At 39.3% G+C, this 19,468-nt stretch overlaps 1 long non-coding RNA gene across 2 annotated transcripts; it reads right to left on the bottom strand.

The window, feature by feature from the left end:
* LOC125775683 (uncharacterized) lies at positions 1 to 7,594 on the bottom strand. 2 transcript variants are annotated; one of them, XR_007421286.1, is made up of 4 exons: positions 5,300 to 7,594; positions 2,123 to 2,752; positions 1,647 to 2,056; positions 1 to 1,521 (listed from the first exon to the last, which is right to left on the bottom strand). It is a non-coding gene; the product is annotated as an uncharacterized LOC125775683 (long non-coding RNA). The 2 variants fall into 2 exon arrangements; XR_007421285.1 differs by having other exon boundaries at positions 1,921 to 2,056.
* Between the last annotated feature and the right edge of the window lie 11,874 nt (positions 7,595 to 19,468).

The following is a 19,468-nucleotide window of genomic DNA, read 5'->3' as shown; positions in this document are numbered from 1 at the left end:
CTACTGTGCCTGCATTGGCTCCGAAATGGTTGCCAGTACCATAGAGTTGCAGCTTTGCATGGTGTTGCAAAATCCACAGTTTGCAGAACCATCCATAGAGTTGTCGATATTATAATAGACGTTTTATTTCAAAAAACAGTGCGATGGCCCGATGATGTCAGTGGTATTGCTGAAAAGTTTTTTCTGATGGGTGGATTTCCTTCTGTGTGTGGTTGCGTTGATGGCACAATCATTAAAATTGATGCGCCTCCATTACACGGGGAAGGATATGTTGACCGGCATGGAAACCACTCATTGAATGTGATGATGAAATGTGGGCCAGACTACACATTTTACAGTGTAAATGCAAGTTGGCCGGACAGCGTTCATGACTCAAGGGTGCTACGGAATTCGGCTGTAAGTCAAAGATTTGACAATGGGTGGAGACCATTTCCGGATGCTGTTGTTTTGGGTGATAGTGGTTACGGATTGAAAAACTGGTTGGTACCACCATTACGCCGAAATCCCAATAATCCTGCTGAAGAAGTTTTCAATCGTCGCCGCATAATTGAAAATAGTTTTGGCATTCTTAAAGAAAGATTCCCGTTTCTAAATTATTTCCGACTGAGGCCTGAGTTTGCAGGAAAGACAGTCATAGTTTGTGCCATCTTACACAATATTGCCTGTAGCATCGAAAGAGTAGTGAAAATATGCAACCCACTGAAGACACTGACAATGAAAGCGAGGGATTGGATGAAAATGCTGAAGAAGAAAATGATGCCCTTAATAATATAGATCCAGAGAGTGGAATGGAAAGGGTTACTTCCCTGCTACAATACTTTACCTAATGCCAACTACTCGTATTATAGTATTTTTTTAAAGTGGTGTTTTGGCTATAATCTTTTTCCACTGCAAAAGCGTTGTATCTTTTTGGGGCATTTTTAGGGTTTAAGATTAAGGTCTCAGAGAATAAATAATAAAGGAAGTATTTTTGTATTTATTTACATCATTTTATAATTTGCAGAGCTTTTTTGTTTTTATCACAAATTGTTTCAAAATAAAATGTTTAGAAATCAAATACACACAAATGAAAAATTGGCCTTTGGTAATCAAACCTCCTCAAATATACGATACATTTTCTGTTTCTGCCGTTGCAATTCCCAGTGTGATAGCAGAGGGTGGAAGTAGGAGCTCCCTCTCCAGTTTTAGGCATTGGAGTTTCCGGTAGTAAACCTCAACCTCAAGGAGCTCCACCCGGCATTTTTTCTCTCTATCCAAAGTTTCACTTGGAAACTTGATACAGCGCTTCCTCTTTCTTGAGTTTAGAGGTGGATTGGCAATTGTTTCTTCTGAAATAGATATTCTGGAATCATTCTCAGCTGACGGTAGATTTTCTGAGTTGCCATAACTTTCTGGCAAATTCAAACCATCTACCACAGCTGAGTCTAATTCCAGAATATCGAGGATGGCCAAGTCAGCTTCATCCATTACCTTGTCCTTCCCACCTCCGGATCCAGTATTTCGGGCGTTATCCCTTTTACTCTGCAAATTAACAAAATTAAATTAACAAAAATACAAAAAGTTTCTCATTAAAAACCGGAAGCTCGATTTTGATTTTAAAGCCATGGTTTCTTGGGCAAATTTTCTTAGAATTCATCATAACTTACGATTTTGATAACCGCTTCGTCGAAAAAAAATTGACCCACTCTAGTACACATAGCAATTAGTAATATTTTGGTTAAACCGGTTGTTATCAGCAAGAGTTGTTGATTGAGTGCACTGTTAACTCATAACAACAATGTCTATGATGACGTTTTGTTTTGTTGTTGTCAACAACATGCTTGTTAGTTATTAGCAATCCACAATATAAGAATTCCAACAACAACAAATGATGCAAATATAATTATTTGCTATGTGTAGGCAATAAATTGTTGTACTTACCATTATCCGGCTCTTCCAGAACCCAAACAAACTGTCCTTTGCATAGGTCCATGTTTTTTGTGCTGACGCCAGTTGTAGGGATTGAGCTTTTTTTTAACACATCCTCCCATGCTGCCTATTTATCTAATTTGTTAACCTTCACAAAGAAATGTATACTTAAATATGCTTGAAATATACAATTATTTATTTAAAAAATACTTACTCTGTTGTTTTGAAAACTAGCAAATAAAATGCTTTTTTTTCTTTTATTACATTTAAAACAAGTTTTTTTTTAAATTTGTATTTTGCGGCTCATTTTAACAACTCATATAAAGCAATGCAAAGTGCAAAGTGATGAAAAAGAAATGCATAGTTGATAAAACGCTTTGTGGAACACTTTGCACTGAGCGGAAAAAGCGTAAAGTCTTTGCCAAAATATGCTCAATGCAAAGTGAGATTCGCAAAGAATATTGTGGAACAGAAACGCTTTTCACTTTGCAGTACAATATCAATTGATAAGTGCAAAGTGAAAAGTTGATAAGTTGTTTTGTTGATAAGTTGCTTTAGTTACAATGTAACGTGAAATGTGTTTTTTAGTTGCTGGTTGTGTGTTGTCGCCAAATGTTATGATTATGGGATAGTGATCGCTCCGTGCAAGTCTTTTAGTGTTTTCCAACCCAGGAAACTTGCGAGGCTAGCAGAAGCTAGTGAAATGTCCACGTGAGTGAAGGTGTAGTGGGTGCACCGTTGTTGAGGATTGTCAAGTTGGATTGTGTTGTGAGTGTTTCTATAACCTTCCCTCTTGTATTGGTTTTGGAAGATCCCCATAGCTGGCTGTGTGCGTTGAAATCTCCTAAAAAAATATTTGCTGATTTAACCTCATCTCCAGTTCAGCTTGTGGAATGGCTTGGGATGGTGGAATATATATTAATATTATTACTATTTTTATGTTTAGGTTTATTTCTGTTATGGCTGCTTGTGTGTTTTGGGGTGCGGGGAGGGGTGATCCTTGTGCTGAATATTTTTCCTGATCAAGATAGCCTGTTGCTGTCGGTGATGGTGGGCTTTTTATTGATACATAGTTGCTGATTTTAATATCTTCGTTTTTGTAGTGGGTTTCTTGTAAGGGTATGATGTCTGGATTTTCTGTTTTGATTAGGATTTGTAGTAAGTTATTTTTGAAGCCGTTCAAATTCCATTGAAGGATTTTGAGGTTCATTGAGGATGATCGTATAACTTCTCGTTTTAGTACACTAGAAAAACTAAGCGGAGTTGTTTAGAGGTCTTGGTCGAATGACATCGATTCTGAGCTATTGTCGATGTCGAGTGTTTCAGCTGATTTTTGGTTTGAATGGTTAGTTTTGTTGTTAATTTTGCTGTTTTTTTTTTAACTCTGCTTTCAGTTTTGATAAAGCTCTATGGGATGTGGATTTTGGAAGTATTTTGATTTTGGTGCTTAGAGAGTTAAATAAAGTATTTTTGTGGGTATGGCTGGTTTAAAGGGAAACAGGTTGGGCTTTGGTGAGTTTAGAATACATTGAATCGTTTATAGGATGTCGCCTTATATAGATTGAGTGCGCGGTTTTTTACCGAATTTTTGTTGCGTTTTAATAGCTTGTATATCCCGTTCTTTGATGAAAATAGGGCAAATAGGGCAGTTTACGCAGGTTGGTTGAGCATTGCAAGCTTGGTTTGATTCCAGATCCAAATAACAGACTTGCGAACAGTTTTTGCATAGCTTTTTGCCTTGACAAAACTTGCTGATGTGACCGAAGCGTAGACAATTGTTGCATTTGGTAGGTAAAAGAATGAAAGTGCGCACTTTTACCCTTTCATACCCTATGTTTATGTGTTCAGGGAGTTTTTTGGGAATCGAAGGTAATTATAATTAGACCTGTTTCGATTAGCTCATTATTTTGTTTTTTCAGTATTTTTTTGACTTCACTTATGTTTTGTGTTTTTAGCTCTTCGAGTATGTCTGCTTCGTTTATTCCGCGTAAATCGTTGCAGTAAATTACGCCTTTGCTTACATTTAGTGTTTTGTGTAATGAGACACTAACTGAGATTTTGTTATGCATCGAGGTAAGTTTAAGTAGTTTGTTTGCTTGAGTCGTATTTTTTGTTTTTACTAACAATGTGCCGGCGCGTGTCTTTTTGCAGCTTTCTACATACTTCACCATCACATGTGTAGTCTATAATTTTTTTTAATGATAAATGGAGATAGTCTATTGAAAGATTCATTGTCCGTTCTAGTTATGATTAGGAATTTGGATTCATCTAAATTTGGAGGGTTTCTCCTCCAAATGTCAGGTGGGGCAAGCATATTGTATGTCAACCAATGGTTATTTGTATTGTTTTAAGTGTATTGTTTTTATACTCTCGCAACAAAGTTGCTAAAGAGAGTATTATAGTTTTGTTCACATAACGGTTGTTTGTAAGTCCTAAAACTAAAAGAGTCAGATATAGGGTTATGTATACCAAAGTGATCAGGGTGACGAGTAGATTTGAAATCCGGATGTCTGTCTGTTCGTCCGTCTGTCCGTCCGTCCGTGCAAGCTGTAACTTGAGTAAAAAATGAGATATCATGATGAAACTTGGTACACGTATTTCTTGGCTCCATAAGAAGGTTAAGTTCGAAGATGGGCAAAATCGGCCCACTGCCACGCCCACAAAATGGCGGAAACCGAAATCCTATAAAGTGTCATAACTAAGCCATAAATAAAGATATTAAAGTGAAATTTGGCACAAAGGATCGCATTAGGGAGGGGCATATTTGGTCGTAATTTTTTTGGAAAAGTGGGCGTGGCCCTGCCCCCTGCTAAGTTTTTTGTACATATTTCGGAAACTACTATAGCTATGTCAACCAAACTCTATAGAGTCGTTTCCTTCAGACATTTCCACATACAGTTCAAAAATTGAAGAAATCGGATAATAACCACGCCCACCTCCCATACAAAGGTTATGTTAAAAATCACTAAAAGTGCGTTAACCGACTAACAAAAAACGTCAGAAACACAAAATTTTACGGAAGAAATGGCAGAAGGAAGCTGCACCCAGGCTTTTAATAAAAATTGAAAATGGGCGTGGCGTCGCCCACTTATGGACCAAAAACCATATCTCAGGAACTACTAGACCGATTTCAATTAAATTCGGTACATAATGTTTTCTTAGCACCCTGATGACATGTACGAAATATGGGTGAAATCGGTTCACAATCACGCCTTCTTCCAATATAACGCTATTTTGATTTCCATCTGATGCCTTCTCTGTATAATACAATATATACATTAGGAACCAAAATAAAAAAATATGTAAATGACGGATAATGAAATCTCGATTATCACTTTATCATGCGAGAGTATAAAATGGTCGGAGACACCCGAACTTAGCCCTTCCTTACTTGCTGTTATTTTATTTTCTTTTCCCTTTTGGTTGAGCGTTTGTTTATCACTTGCGATTGTTTGTATGTAGCGATGTAGGGCAGAATGCAATTAGCATACACGTCTGTCTACCTTGAGATTCGCGCTAGTACTGTTTTTTGCAAAACTTTATTAGAATTATCTGTAGTTTTCATTTTTTGCTAGCCGCTTTGTTGGTTTTTTTCCACCCATACAAATCAACCCGGCCTAATACATACATATATGTGTATTATTTGCATATTTTTGTAAATGTTAATTTTTTTGAGTAACCGTTATAGTTGGTATCAAACTGTGAAAGACTGTAAAAACAACCGTTTATGATATTTCAAAAACAATGTTTTATTAAGCTATTTTACAACTAAGCAGTTGTTTTATTAAATAACTGTCTCGAAAAGCTTCTATCACATACGCTGTGTTCAAAGCCTTTTTGAGTGGACAGAAAATGCATTTGCGACAATAGGTTTCGAGGGTATCATTCAGAAGTAACATTGTGTGACAAGGGGCAGGGAGGTCAAAAGCTTTGTGACATCACATTTCAAAATTTGTGATGTACAAACGTGAAATTTATAGGTAAACAAAAAATTTTAAACAATTATAAACACAATCTTTGTTTTTTAATACTTAAGTTGTAACGAAGCTTTTTACTGCCCCTGCTTCATACAAGTACATATGTATATATAACTTGCTGAGGTATACTTGCCGTGTCCAGGGTTCGTTACAATAAATTTGTAAACATTGGGGCTCTTCTGCGAATCGTACTTTATTTTATTTTATATTATAATTTTAATCAAAGTTACAAAATTGTCCCCCGTGTTATAGTTTCAGCTTTACAACATTTTAAATATTTTCATTTAGATGCAATTTATAAAGCAACAAATGCCCCAGGAAGGAGTGCATTTAACAGAGTTGAACGACGTATGGCACCTCTCAGTCGCGAACTTACTGGTGTACTTTTAAATTATGATGATTTCACAGTACAACAGCTAATGTGGGGGGGTGAGAAATTCCAAGTCAGGGTGATGGTACTAGGTCAGTATAGTAAAACCCTCATTTTTTGAATAAAAACAAATAAAAACAAATGGAAATTGTAATTCTTAATTTTTCTAAATTTTTTTCATCAAAATCGGACAAGTGGTTCGCGAAAAAACATCAAGATAAGGAAAAAATTTAAAAGGTCATAAAAAAAACTGACACATACGAACGCCAAACCCTCTGAGGGGTTTACTATACTGACCTAGTACCATCACCCTGACTTGGAATTTCTCACCCCACAGACAATAATCCCAAAAATGTTCCACAGTGTTTTGAGTCACATCTTGATTCAAGTAATCGAACTACTGACTTAGATCTAGAAAAACGAAACTTCGAAAGTGCGGGCATTGTGTTGGCTGCCATTTGGAGCAAGTTAGTCATTGATAATTTTCCAGTCGTTGCTGAATGTGTTGCACCAACTGTTTCTGGACTGGATATTGAACAGACTATGATGTTGAAAAATAATGCTACTTGGTAAGCTAATCATGTACGTGAGTCACAATATTTTTTACAAATAGTTAGTTAAATGTGAAACTATTGCATGTTGCGGTGTAAGACGTTGTAGTGTTTGGAAATTGTTAAAAGAAGGATTTTTACCACCACCTGTGTTAATTAAACATACATCAGAAGGTTATGAAGTCACAGAGAGTAATGACAACAACGCTAAGTTTGCTCCATTATTACTACAGATATTATTAAATCTCCAAGCATCATCCCATCTGAAACAAGTTCCATGATAGTTATTGCCCTAGTGTCGAGTAATACTTATTTAAAATATCGAGTAGCATATGTGGCCTATATTTTTCTTCCTATTAAGCCACCAATCAACACAAACAATGACATAAAAAACCAGAGCTGTTACCTATCGGGAAATTTAGTCCTCAAAGGATTGCGGCTAGACGTGCCCGAGAGATTCTCTGTTTAATGAATGATGACGATGCTTTATGGATGGAAGAAGACGATGTTGGTACCAAAGATGTTCCGGACATCCAAATTCAGAACGAAAATGAAGTGCCTGATTTACCAGTAATAAATGATATAAAGGAGTGGGTCAAAAGTCCATGGACTCAAGATGATTTAGTTTTGTATTTTTATTTAGCATAATAAGTATCTATTATTTCTTGACTAGTCATTCGTTGTGTCTGTATTTTAATATTTAACTAAATGTTGATTTCATTAAAGATTATTCAATAAATATAAGAATAAATAGAGAGTTTTTTTTTAATAAATCCATAAAATTGGAAAATGTGTCACGTCACGAAAGGGGGGATTAGTTCAAAATGAGACAACGTGTGACAAGAAGGGGGGGAGGGGTTAAAAAGTCCTTAAATTCGTGTGACGTAATTTATGGATGGCCCCTAACTGCACCCATATTGCAATAATTGCACCGTCTTCGTCGGCACATGTGTACTTGAGCCGAATGGGTTACTATAGTATTAACGTAGAAGCGGTAGATTAAAATATTATTTTGATATACATTATTTTATTCGCCATTTGAAGGTTTTTAGGTGCCTCAGGATATCCACTGGAGCCATGGTTTTCAACTTCTATACCAAACCCATCTGTACCAAATAAAGTTCTTTATAACAAAATCCATAGAAAGGCCTGAAACATAATTGAAAGAGCCTTTGGAGTTTTAAGGTCTCGTTTTCGGCGCTTATCTAAGGAGCGGATACTGTGGTATATACTCTCAAACACCGGGTTAAATACATGCGCAATTTTCCACAACATTTTGCAAAAACGTGGTATTTGTGACTTCGATAAAGTGAATATTGATAACATTGAAGACTCTTCTTCCCATGATAACTCCATAGCTCAAAAATACCAATATTACACTGCAGGAATAAATACACAACGTAACTTCTTACAGTCTCTCACACAATTTTTGTAAATTATTATCTTAAAAAATAAATCCTTCATTTATTTTTTTTATAAAAAATCTTTAAATTTATTCATTTGTACATACTATGGCAATAAATAAGGACTACAAATATATTGTATATTATTTATTTTTTTTTATCAGCTTGGGATAGTTTTAACATGGCCATGTTATTTAAATTTTGCCTTTTTATCGCTACTCCTCTTCTTCACAGCCATCATATCTGCAAACATTTCTTGGGATGTCTGCTTTCGACCACGAAAAGTTGATGGCATATCGTTGACTGATGAACTCTGCGAATCAATCTGAAAATATTATTCGATTTTATTTACTTATGAAAAATATACATATGTAGGTATAAACATATTATACGCAAACATTTTATTTAATCATACCTCTATTCCAATTGTTGGCACATCAGGCAGTCCATCCACCACGGTCCTTCCTAAACTCTCCATTGCTCGCTCTTCCAACTCGGACGATTCAGTTTTGCTGCGAGGCTCCTCCAGCTCTCAGTATTCCATCTACTTTCGCGTTCCTTGGCCTCGATTGTATTTGGTTTTTCCAATGGTTTCAGCACTGTAAAAAAAAAAAATATTTATTACAATTGAAATATATGTAAATCTTAATATATAAAAATCACGTGTCACATTGTTTGTTTGCGATGGACTCTTAAACTACTGAACCGATTTTAATGAAATTTTTAACACTGTGTGCAGTTTGGTCCAACTTGAAAGATAGGATAGTTTATAACTCTCCTTATAGTCGCATTATTTATTTATTGCAAATTATTTGTTTATTATTAGCAAAGAGCTATCCACCAGTTGGTGGCGCTAAGAGCGGTATTGAGTGCGGTATGTTACAGTAGATGGCGCTACAAACATTAAAAACATTAAATGAAAATGCGTTGTTTGAAGTTTATATTATTTGTGGTAAAGTTATACGAGTCTATGACTTCCAAAAAAAAATAAAAATTGGGCGGGGCGAAGTTCGCCGGGTCAGCTAGTCTTAATATATAAAAATCACGTGTCACATTGTTTGTTTGCGATGGACTCTTAAACTACTGAACCGATTTTAATGAAATTTTTAACACTGTGTGCAGTTTGGTCCAACTTGAAAGATAGGATAGTTTATAACTCTCCTTATAGTCGCATTATTTATTTATTGCAAATTATTTGTTTATTATTAGCAAAGAGCTATCCACCAGTTGGTGGCGCTAAGAGCGGTATTGAGTGCGGTATGTTACAGTAGATGGCGCTACAAACATTAAAAACATTAAATGAAAATGCGTTGTTTGAAGTTTATATTATTTGTGGTAAAGTTATACGAGTCTATGACTTCCAAAAAAAAATAAAAATTGGGCGGGGCGAAGTTCGCCGGGTCAGCTAGTAAATATATATACATATGTATGTATATGTAAAGATTAAAGATGCTGCACAACAAGCTGGATCCACAGCTCTTCAAACCTTTGAAGTCGCGTGGGATCATTTTTAAGGAGGTCTCAGGATAAAGCTCTTGGTTTGCTAAATAGCATTCGATTTGCTACTTTGTTTTCCGCAATGATTCTACAATTGCAACATTTTATTATATACAAGTAAAAGAAAATAACAGAAAATACTTAATATGTAAATTTTTTTTATCTTTGTTTTCTATTTGAATATACATAAAAGGTGTTATTGTTTTGGAAAAAAGCTCAATCAGGTAAAAGTAAAATAAAATAAATTCAAATAAATTTCGTAACTATCGTATTTCAGAGACAACATTTTATTTTTATTAGTACTTAAGCTTTTTGACTGAGTTAAAGATAATTTAATATTTGTTATCGACACGCTTTTGTTCATTCAGACGTATTTGTTTTCAGTTGAGAGATTCTCAAATTTTTTGTGACTGTCTCAAGTCAGGCGGTCGAAGGAAGACGCTCCACCACAAATCCGCCGCCGCTTATAGGATCATTTGGTCTCAAAAACCGGACAAAATTATTTGAACTGATTTTATGAATGAAAACTAATAAAAATGCATGATTGAATATAATAATGCAATATATTAAAATAAAACGAGTAAGGAAATTTATTATATTTGACTAGGGGTAGTATCGACCTATTTTTGCTCATCCCACATACTATTAATATGCCACATACTCAATGGAACAAAATCAAGGGGATGTTCGAAAATCTTGGTAGTAGTTATATGGGGGGAGGGTCAAGTTTTCACCCAAATGTATCTATTTGTTGGCCCAAATATTGGCGGATATATCCACCATAAAGTCACCCATAATTTCGAAAATGTTTATATTATGTATTGTATATGGGAGCTCAGAAATACCATTGTCAGGAAAGGATTCTGTCTGAATTTCTATTGCATATCTCACATAATGACCGATATTTTCGATCAAAAGTCAACTATAGGTACAGGGGTCCACATATTCGGTACCTATGGGCTCGAACATTAATGTTTAAGCTTATATGTTAAGTAGAAACCTTGTATGTAGTTTAGTAAAAAAATAAGTTATAGCTCGACCTCCCCCGACATTATAACAAAAATACTAATTTCTAAAAAATTAAAAATTTTTTTTTAGTTTTTTTGATGACTCATTGTTTTCCTGAAGAAAACAAAACAATATATTAACTAAATTAATCTTTATGTTATTAATATTAAATACATACCATGTTGTCCAGAATCCATAAAAAATATTTTACAGAATTCATTTCACGCAACACAACAAACGAGTTGAAATTTCGAGAACAATAGAGTTTCGAGAATAAGGACGTGCGTACTGAACGAAGTCTAGGTTCCGACTACTTGTTTGGCAATATAGTGGGCTGAAGGTCAATAATTTACCGGTTTATTGTAGTACGTTTACTTAGGTACTAAAAAAATCCAATTTTGGGTAGCATCGCTGGAGTTTGTAATTCTTATTTTTGTCCGTTTTTTGAAGGAAAATGAAAAGAGGCCTGAAGGATGGAATCATGTGTAGAAATTCACGCAAGTGAGGAAAGTTCTCTGATCGTCATTCACTTAGGAGTGGCCAGAAATTATTCTTTTACATGTGACTCAAGCAGGTCACGACTTACGGTCTTTGACCAAGTATTCTCTAGGTAGCCTAAAAACATCCGTTTGAAGGCGAGCTAAAGTGAGAAGGTGAAACATCCCCTACATAGGGTTGTGAACAGGGTTTGGGACCCGCCACGTAACAAACACCCCCAATAAAAATTAACAACCAGCCTCGGATGAGAGACCCCCACTTTTGATGACGACGCAAACGAAATAAGGACTACGAATTGGGGGCATGCACCTGGAATGTCCGGTGCCTTAATTGGGAAGGTGCCCCTGCCCAGCTGGAGGATTTCATCGTGAAAATAAAGGCTGACATCACCGCCACCCAAGAAATGCGATGAGCGGGGCAAGGACTGAGACGAGTATGTCCTTGTGGCAATTACTACTGTGGCCATATAAAGGAGCGCAAGTTTGGTGTGGGATTCGTGGTGGGAGAGAGACTCCGTCCCAAGTACTATCTTTCACATCGGTGAATGAACGTCTAGCCACAATCCGCATCAAAGCGAGGTTCTTCAACATATCGCTGACGGAAGAGAAGGACGATTTGACCAAAGATGCCTTCTATGAGCGCTTGGAGCGCACCTATGAGAGCTGCCCCGCCACGATGTCAAAACCGTGCTTGGCGACTTTAACGCCAGGGTGGGCAAGGAAGGTATCTTTGGCGCTATGGTCGGTAAATTCAGCCTCCACGATGAATCATCCCAAATGGGTTGAGGCTGATAGACTTCGCCGGGGCCCGAAATATGGTTTTCTGTGGTACTATATTCCATCACAAAAAAATACATCAAGCTACCTGGCTGTCTTCGGATCGAAGAACCACCAACCAAATCGATCATGTTGTGATAGAACGAAGACGTTTTAGATGTGCGTTCGCTCCGAGATCCTAACATCGACTCGGACCACTATCTTGTTGCTGCCAAGATTCGTACCCTTCTCTGTGCGGCAAAAAGCGCACGTCAACAAACAAAAGGACGGTTCGACGTTGAGAAGCTGCAATCACAACAGACAGCCGAACGTTTTCCTACTCGGCTTGCACTCATGCTCTCTGAGAGCACTCGTCAACAACTCGGTATAAGAGAACTGTGGGACGGCATTTCAAACTCCTTACGTACAGCTGCAACTGAAACCATTGGTTTTCGGGAAATGCAAAAGAACAGCTGGTACGACGAGGAGTGCCGTGTCGCAGCGGAGAGAAAACAGGCTGCCTACCTCGCAACGTTACGATCGACCACAACCCGTGCCGGATGGGATAGATATCGAGAGTTGAAGAGGGAAGCGAGACGCATTTGTAGACAGAAAAAGAAAGAGGCCGAAATTCGTGAGTATGAAGAGCTTGATAAGCTGGCCGATTGGGGTAATTCTTGAAAATTCTACGAAAAAATGCGACGGCTTACAGAAGGTTTCAAGACCGGAGCATACTCCTGTAGAACCCCCAAAGGTGATCTAGCCACCGATACCCAGAGCATACTTAGATTATGGAGGGAACACTTCTCCAGACTGCTGAATGGCAGTGAACACATAACACCAGGAGAAGGCGAACCCGATTCCCCAATCGATGACGATGGAGCAGACGTTCCATTACCCGGCCATGAAGAAGTTCGAATAGCAGTTGCTCGCCTGAAGAACAACAAAGCGGCAGGGGCCGACGGATTGCCGGCCGAGCTATTCAAACACGGCGGCGAAGAACTGATTAGGAGCATGCATCAGCTTCTTTGCAAAATATGGTCGGATGAAAGCATACCCAAATATTGGAATTTAATTGTGCTCTGCCCAATCCACAAAAAAGGAGACCCCACAATCTGCGCCAACTACCGTGGGATAAGCCTCCTCAACATCGCGTACAAGGTTCTATCGAGCGTATTGTGTGAAAGATTAAAGCCCACCGTCAACAAACTGATTGGACCTTATCAGTGTGACTTTAGACCTGGCGAATCAACAACTGACCAGATATTCACCATGCGCCAAATTTTGGTAAAGACCTATGAAAAGAGAATTGACAGACACCACCTCTTCGTCGATTCCAAAGCTGCTTTCGACAGCACGAAAAAGAGCTGCCTTTATGCCGCGGTGTTTGAATTTGGTATCCCCGCAAAACTAATACGGCTGTGTAAACTGACGTTGAGCAACACCAAAAGCACCGTCAGGATCGGGAAGGCATATATGCCGAAACATAGAATATGAAGAGACTCCAACGAAGAATTTCGTTTTGCTTGTTTATATTTTGTTTCATTTTTGACAAAAATTCATTTTTGACGAAAAATGTGCACAAAACACATTATGTTCTCTGTCGCACATACGCAAGAATATGAAGAGACATAAATATATGTATGCATGAATATGAATATGAAGACATAAACATATGCATGCATGCTCCTTATGATCTCCCAACAACAGTATTGTGATATTTTCATGCTTCAATTTTTCAACTTGGGAATCGCAATGTATGCAAATACATATGTATGCTTTTGCGTTTTGCCGTCGACAATTGAATATTGACATGTAAACATAATTATGATATGAGTATAATTTTGTATGAATGCATGCATAGTAATATTTGTAGTCAATTTGGACTTGCATATTTCATAATTTTCTTTGATTTTTACATAATATATTATACTAATAAATATTTTTATACAGTAAAACCTGTGAAGTTGGACACTCGCTCAAATTGGACAAAAAGTTCTGTACCAAAATAATATCGTACAAAATATCCATATATTCACTGCTTAATTTGGACACTGTCTATCTTGGAAGTTGGACAAAATTTGTCTCAATTTTTAAACAGAAAGTATTTAACTCGTTGTTTTTAGCCACCACTTACCTCGGCGCTAGGTATTTCCGCACAAATTAATTAGTAAGTAAATGTAATAAAAAACACAGTATGGTTGGGGTTTTTTTCTTTTGGTTTTTTTGAGTTTTATTTTCCTTGTTCACTGCCACTGCACTTTGTTGACACTTCGATATAATCATAAACGAAAAAATGGATCGATGTATAAAAGACTAGTTGACGCACGTTCGTTCGGTTCGAGATCGACGAAAAGAAGGGAAGGTCGTCCTCTCGAACGGTCGGTTTTGATTGTTGGGCAGTGTAGAGTTGTGGTGTGATGTTCGTATGTGTGATATATATTCATGTGTAGTAGTGCGTGGTGTCTTCATGTGGAATGTCTGCATGTGTGGTGTCTTCATTTATGGATCGCGTTAGTGTGGTGTGTTGTCGTGTGGTTGTTCAGTGTCGGATGTATAAAGGGGAGAGCTAACTCATCTAGCCATCCCGGCCCCCCTAGGCGAATATTAGCCTAGCAGTCGCTGTAATTGTTGCAGCGTGGCAACGACGCTGCTAAGACCAGTGGAGCGACGGTTTGATGTACGATGTGGCCGGCGCCGCGGGGATGCTTCATTTCGCCTTGCTCTGGACGATGGAGGAGCAACTAGCCTTCGGTGCCGACTGGGCTGCGGTGACCGGTTCGTGGCAAACTGTCGCGCTACAGGCCGTTTTGGGGTTCGATGTAGCATGGTGTGTTGCGGCCTATTGCACAGTTGGCATAGGGTCACTGATGTGCACTCCTGTGTGGTATGTACCGTTGCCAAGCAGTTCAGGCAGTGCTCGTGAGCTTGAGAAACCTTCTGCCGTTGCATGGGCTGCATGCTGCGGAAAATGCTACAGTGTTGCAGCCGGTGTGGGCGCCGACATAGGGGACATCGGCCGCGCTGATGTTCTGCTACGGGTGTTGAGGACGGTGGTAGTGGTCGCGTGCCACTACGAGGAGCGGTAGCAGTGGCGGTTGCCGCTGGAGCTCGAGGCGCTGGAGTTGCCACAGGGCGTGGCACGGTTATGGTTGACCTTACCGTTGGCGTTGGCACAGTTGGCATATCCACATCCATGGTAATCTGTGTGGGAGGAGGAATGTGGTTAAAATGTGTGTCATTAAAATGTGTATGGCGATCGTGCCACGTTATGTGGCATGAAAGGGTCGTCACGTAGATCGACCATGGCGTTAGGTTTCGAAATAGTTTAAGCGAGTTTTTTATTTGCGGGTTTATTACGTCGGGTTTTTGGTTATTTGATTTGCTTTGCGATAGTATCATCGGTTTTTTCGTTATTTGCGGTTTCGTCAATGTGTGGTAGAAAACATAACGGGTGATTTTTTTGAGGTTAGGATTTTCATGCATTAGTATTTGACAGATCACGTGGGATTTCAGACATGGTGTCAAAGAGAAAGATGCTCAGTATGCTTTGACATTTCATCATGAATAGACTTACTAACGAGCAACGCTTGCAAATCATTGAATTTTATTACCAAAATCAGTGTTCGGTTCGAAATGTGTTTCGCGCGCGTGTTTTGTTCAGCGATGAGGCTCATTTCTGGTTGAATGGCTACGTAAATAAGCAAAATTGCCGCATTTGGGGTGAAGAGCAACCAGAAGCCGTTCAAGAACTGCCCATGCATCCCGAAAAATGCACTGTTTGGTGTGGTTTGTACGCTGGTGGAATCATTGGACCGTATTTTTTCAAAGATGCTGTTGGACGCAACGTTACGGTGAATGGCGATCGCTATCGTTCGATGCTAACAAACTTTTTGTTGCCAAAAATGGAAGAACTGAACTTGGTTGACATGTGGTTTCAACAAGATGGCGCTACATGCCACACAGCTCGCGATTCTACGGCCATTTTGAGGGAAAACTTCGGACAACAATTCATCTCAAGAAATGGACCCGTAAGTTGGCCACCAAGATCATACGATTTAACGCCTTTAGACTATTTTTTGTGGGGCTACGTCAAGTCTAAAGTCTACAGAAATAAGCCAGCAACTATTCCAGCTTTGGAAGACAACATTTCCGAAGAAATTCGGGCTATTCCGGCCGAAATGCTCGAAAAAGTTGCCCAAAATTGGACTTTCCGAATGGACCACCTAAGACGCAGCCGCGGTCAACATTTAAATGAAATTATCTTCAAAAAGTAAATGTCATGAACCAATCTAACGTTTCAAATAAAGAACCGATGAGATTTTGCAAATTTTATGCGTTTTTTTTTAAAAAAAAGTTATCAAGCTCTTAAAAAATCACCCTTTAGTTTCACGAGCGGTCTTGTTAATATACCGCTTTGAGTGCGGAGATCAACGACTCGTACATGACCGTCGGAACCGTAGTGTAGGTTTTCAATGCGGCCAAGCCGCCATTCTGTAGGGGGTAGACAGTCATCATGGTTGATGACACAATCTCCAAGCTTTGGCGCCTTTTCTGGACTCTTCCATCTGTACCTTTTACGAAGGTCCTTCATATATTTTTCCTTCCATCGGCGGCTGAAATCGTGATGGAGAATTTTGATTCTCTCCCATTGATTTAATAAGGATAGCGACCCCACGCCTGGCTCAGGTGTGGCCAGAATGGGTGCTCCTTTGAGAAAATGCCCTGGTGTTAGGGCTGTGAAGTCAGAGGGATCTTGCGAGAGGGTTGTGAGTGGCCGTGAATTGAGAACGGCTTCAATTCGTACTAACAGTGTGGTGAACTGTTCATAATTAAATTTGTAGTTTCCAGCTACTTTTTTGAAGTGGGATTTAAAGCTTTTTACTGCTGATTCCCATAAACCACCCATATGAGGAGCGCTTGGGGGGATAAATTGCCAGTTAAAACCTTGGGGAGCATACCTTTGTACAATCTCTGGTGAGACTTGTTTGATAAAATCCACAAACTCCTTTTCAGTGGCTCTTTGGGCTCCAATGAAGGTCTTACCGTTATCGCTCATCAGTTTTGATGGGAAGCCGCGTCGTCCGACGAAGCGAGCGAATGCCGCGAGAAAAGCCTCCTTTGTCAGATTCGTACACAGCTCGAGGTGCACTGCTTTTGTCGTAAAACAGACAAAGACAGCCACATAGCCTTTCATTAGAGTGGGGGACCTTAGCATGGACGCCTTTATCTGAAAAGGCCCAGCAAAGTCGACACCTGTAACTGTGAAAGGCAGAGCGAAGTTGCAGCGTTCCGGTGGAAGTGCTGCCATAATCTGAGTTCGTAACTTCTGCTTGTGCATCGTGCAGATCTTGCACATGAAAATGCATTTCTTTATTTGGGGCTTAAGTCGGGGAATATAGAACTCTTGACGGACTATATGCTGCATTAGGCGATGTTCAGCGTGAAGCATGAGTAAGTGGATATAATTGAGGAGTAATGTGGCAAGTGGGGATTTCTCTGCTATAATTAGAGGGTGGCGTTCGTTGTACGTCAGGCTTGAGTTAGCAAGCCTACCATTCGCACGAAGCAGACCTTTCGTGTCCAAGAATGGGTTAAGAACCAAGATTGAACTCCTTTTATCAATGGGTTTTGATTCTCTTAATAATGAGATATCGCGGCTGAAGTAGCGCAGTTGAGTGGATGCGATTAGTGCGACCTTTGCCTTTTGGAGTTCTAGGTGCGTTAACGTATCGCATTGGTTAGCTTTTGAGTGAATTCCCTTAATTTTATTTTTGAGTCGCTCTACGAATTTTAGCATGTAGGCGATAACTCGCAGGGCACGAGGGAACGATGAAAATCTCTCAAGGATGTCATTATCATCCAATGTTGCGTGAAAGCAGTCGATTTTTCGACTTTCTGAGGCAATTATATTGCGCATGGGCGATTTTGGCCAAGAATCGGGAGATTCTGTTAACCATCGGGGGACATTCCACCAGAGGGTGGTGGTGGCAAGGTGCAGCGGCTTGCACCCTCTTGTACCTAAATCGGCAGGATTGTCAGCACTGGCTACGTATCGCCAAGTGGCTGACCCCACTAGGTCAAGTATTTGTGACGTACGATTAGAAATGTACGTTTTCCATGCGTGTGGTGGTTTTTCCAATCAGGCTAGAACGATTTCAGAATCGGACCAGAGATGCAATCTGTATTTCTTCATGTTTAAGTGGGTCTGCACCATGGAAACCAATTTTGCGAGTAGTAGGGCGCCACAGAGCTCAAGTCGAGGTAGACTTAGCGTTTTTAGAGGAGCCACCTTAGCTTTAGCTACTAATAAGTGGCTTGTGGTCGCGTTATCGCTTTGTGTGCGCACATATAAAGTGGCACAGTATGCCTTCTCAGAGGCATCACTGAAGCCGTGTAATTCGACTTTGTGTTCGGGGGAGTAGTTTACCCACCGTGGGATTTGTATCTGTGAGATATCGTTTAGATTGCTCGCGAACTGTGACCACTTTTCTAAACGAAGTGGTTTTACTTGTTCGTCCCAATCTGGCTTGTATCATAATTGGCGAAAGCCATCCTGCGGGGTCGAAAAGTTTTGCCACAGAGGATAGAATTTGGCGTTTTGTAATGGTAGTGTATGAAAACTGGTCAGATATCGCATTCCATTGAATCCCCAGAGTCTTTGTTGTACTTTCCTTTTCGAATTTAAGGAAATTAGTATCCAACAAGTTTTCTTTCGGTATATGTTTTACTATATCGGGATGATTAGCAGTAATCTTTTTCAGTGGAAACCCTGCGGTTTTGAGGGCTCTTATAACCTGTGATAAGGATTCGTATGCTTGTGGAAGACTGTGACTTCCAGACAAAATGTCGTCAACATACGTTTGCGTTTTTAACACCTCGGTTGCCAGCGGAAATTCTGACTTGGTGTTCTCTGCCAATTCGTGCAGTGTCCGAATGGCTAAGTATGGGGCACAGTTGACGCCAAAGGTTACTGTTTTTAACTTAAAGTCGCGTAGTGGACTAGTGGGGGATTTTCTGAAAATAATTCTTTGAAAATCTTGATCGTCTTTATGTACGACTATTTGTCTATACATTTTCTCGACGTCCCCGTTGAAGACGTATTTGAAGATACGCCAATTTAAGATAAGCAGCATTAGGTCTGGCTGAAGCGTGGGTCCCGTAAACAGGATATCGTTTAAGGAATTCCCCGACCTAGTGGATTTTGACGCATTGAAGACAACTCTTACCTTTGTGGTTTTTTTGTCTGGCTTTACTACTGCATGATGTGGCAAATAAAACGAGTAGTATTTACTTTGTATGATTTTTTCGCCAGCGCTGACTTCCTCCATATGATCTAAAAGGAGGTATTCTTCTACGACCCTATCATATTCTGGTTTCAGCTCGCCTTTTTTAAGTAGGTTTTTTTCCATACTTAAAAACTGTTGAATAGCAGCGGTGCGGGAATGACCTAAGGCAGGGATGGGCACATTAGCCCTCAGTGGCATTTTGCCCGTGCGGG

This window comes from Bactrocera dorsalis, chromosome 1 (genome assembly GCF_023373825.1).
Source record: "Bactrocera dorsalis isolate Fly_Bdor chromosome 1, ASM2337382v1, whole genome shotgun sequence".
NCBI classification, from domain to species: Eukaryota; Metazoa; Arthropoda; class Insecta; order Diptera; family Tephritidae; genus Bactrocera; species Bactrocera dorsalis.
Note: the sequence above shows the minus strand (reverse complement) of the source record. Positions and strands in the feature narration are given on the sequence as shown.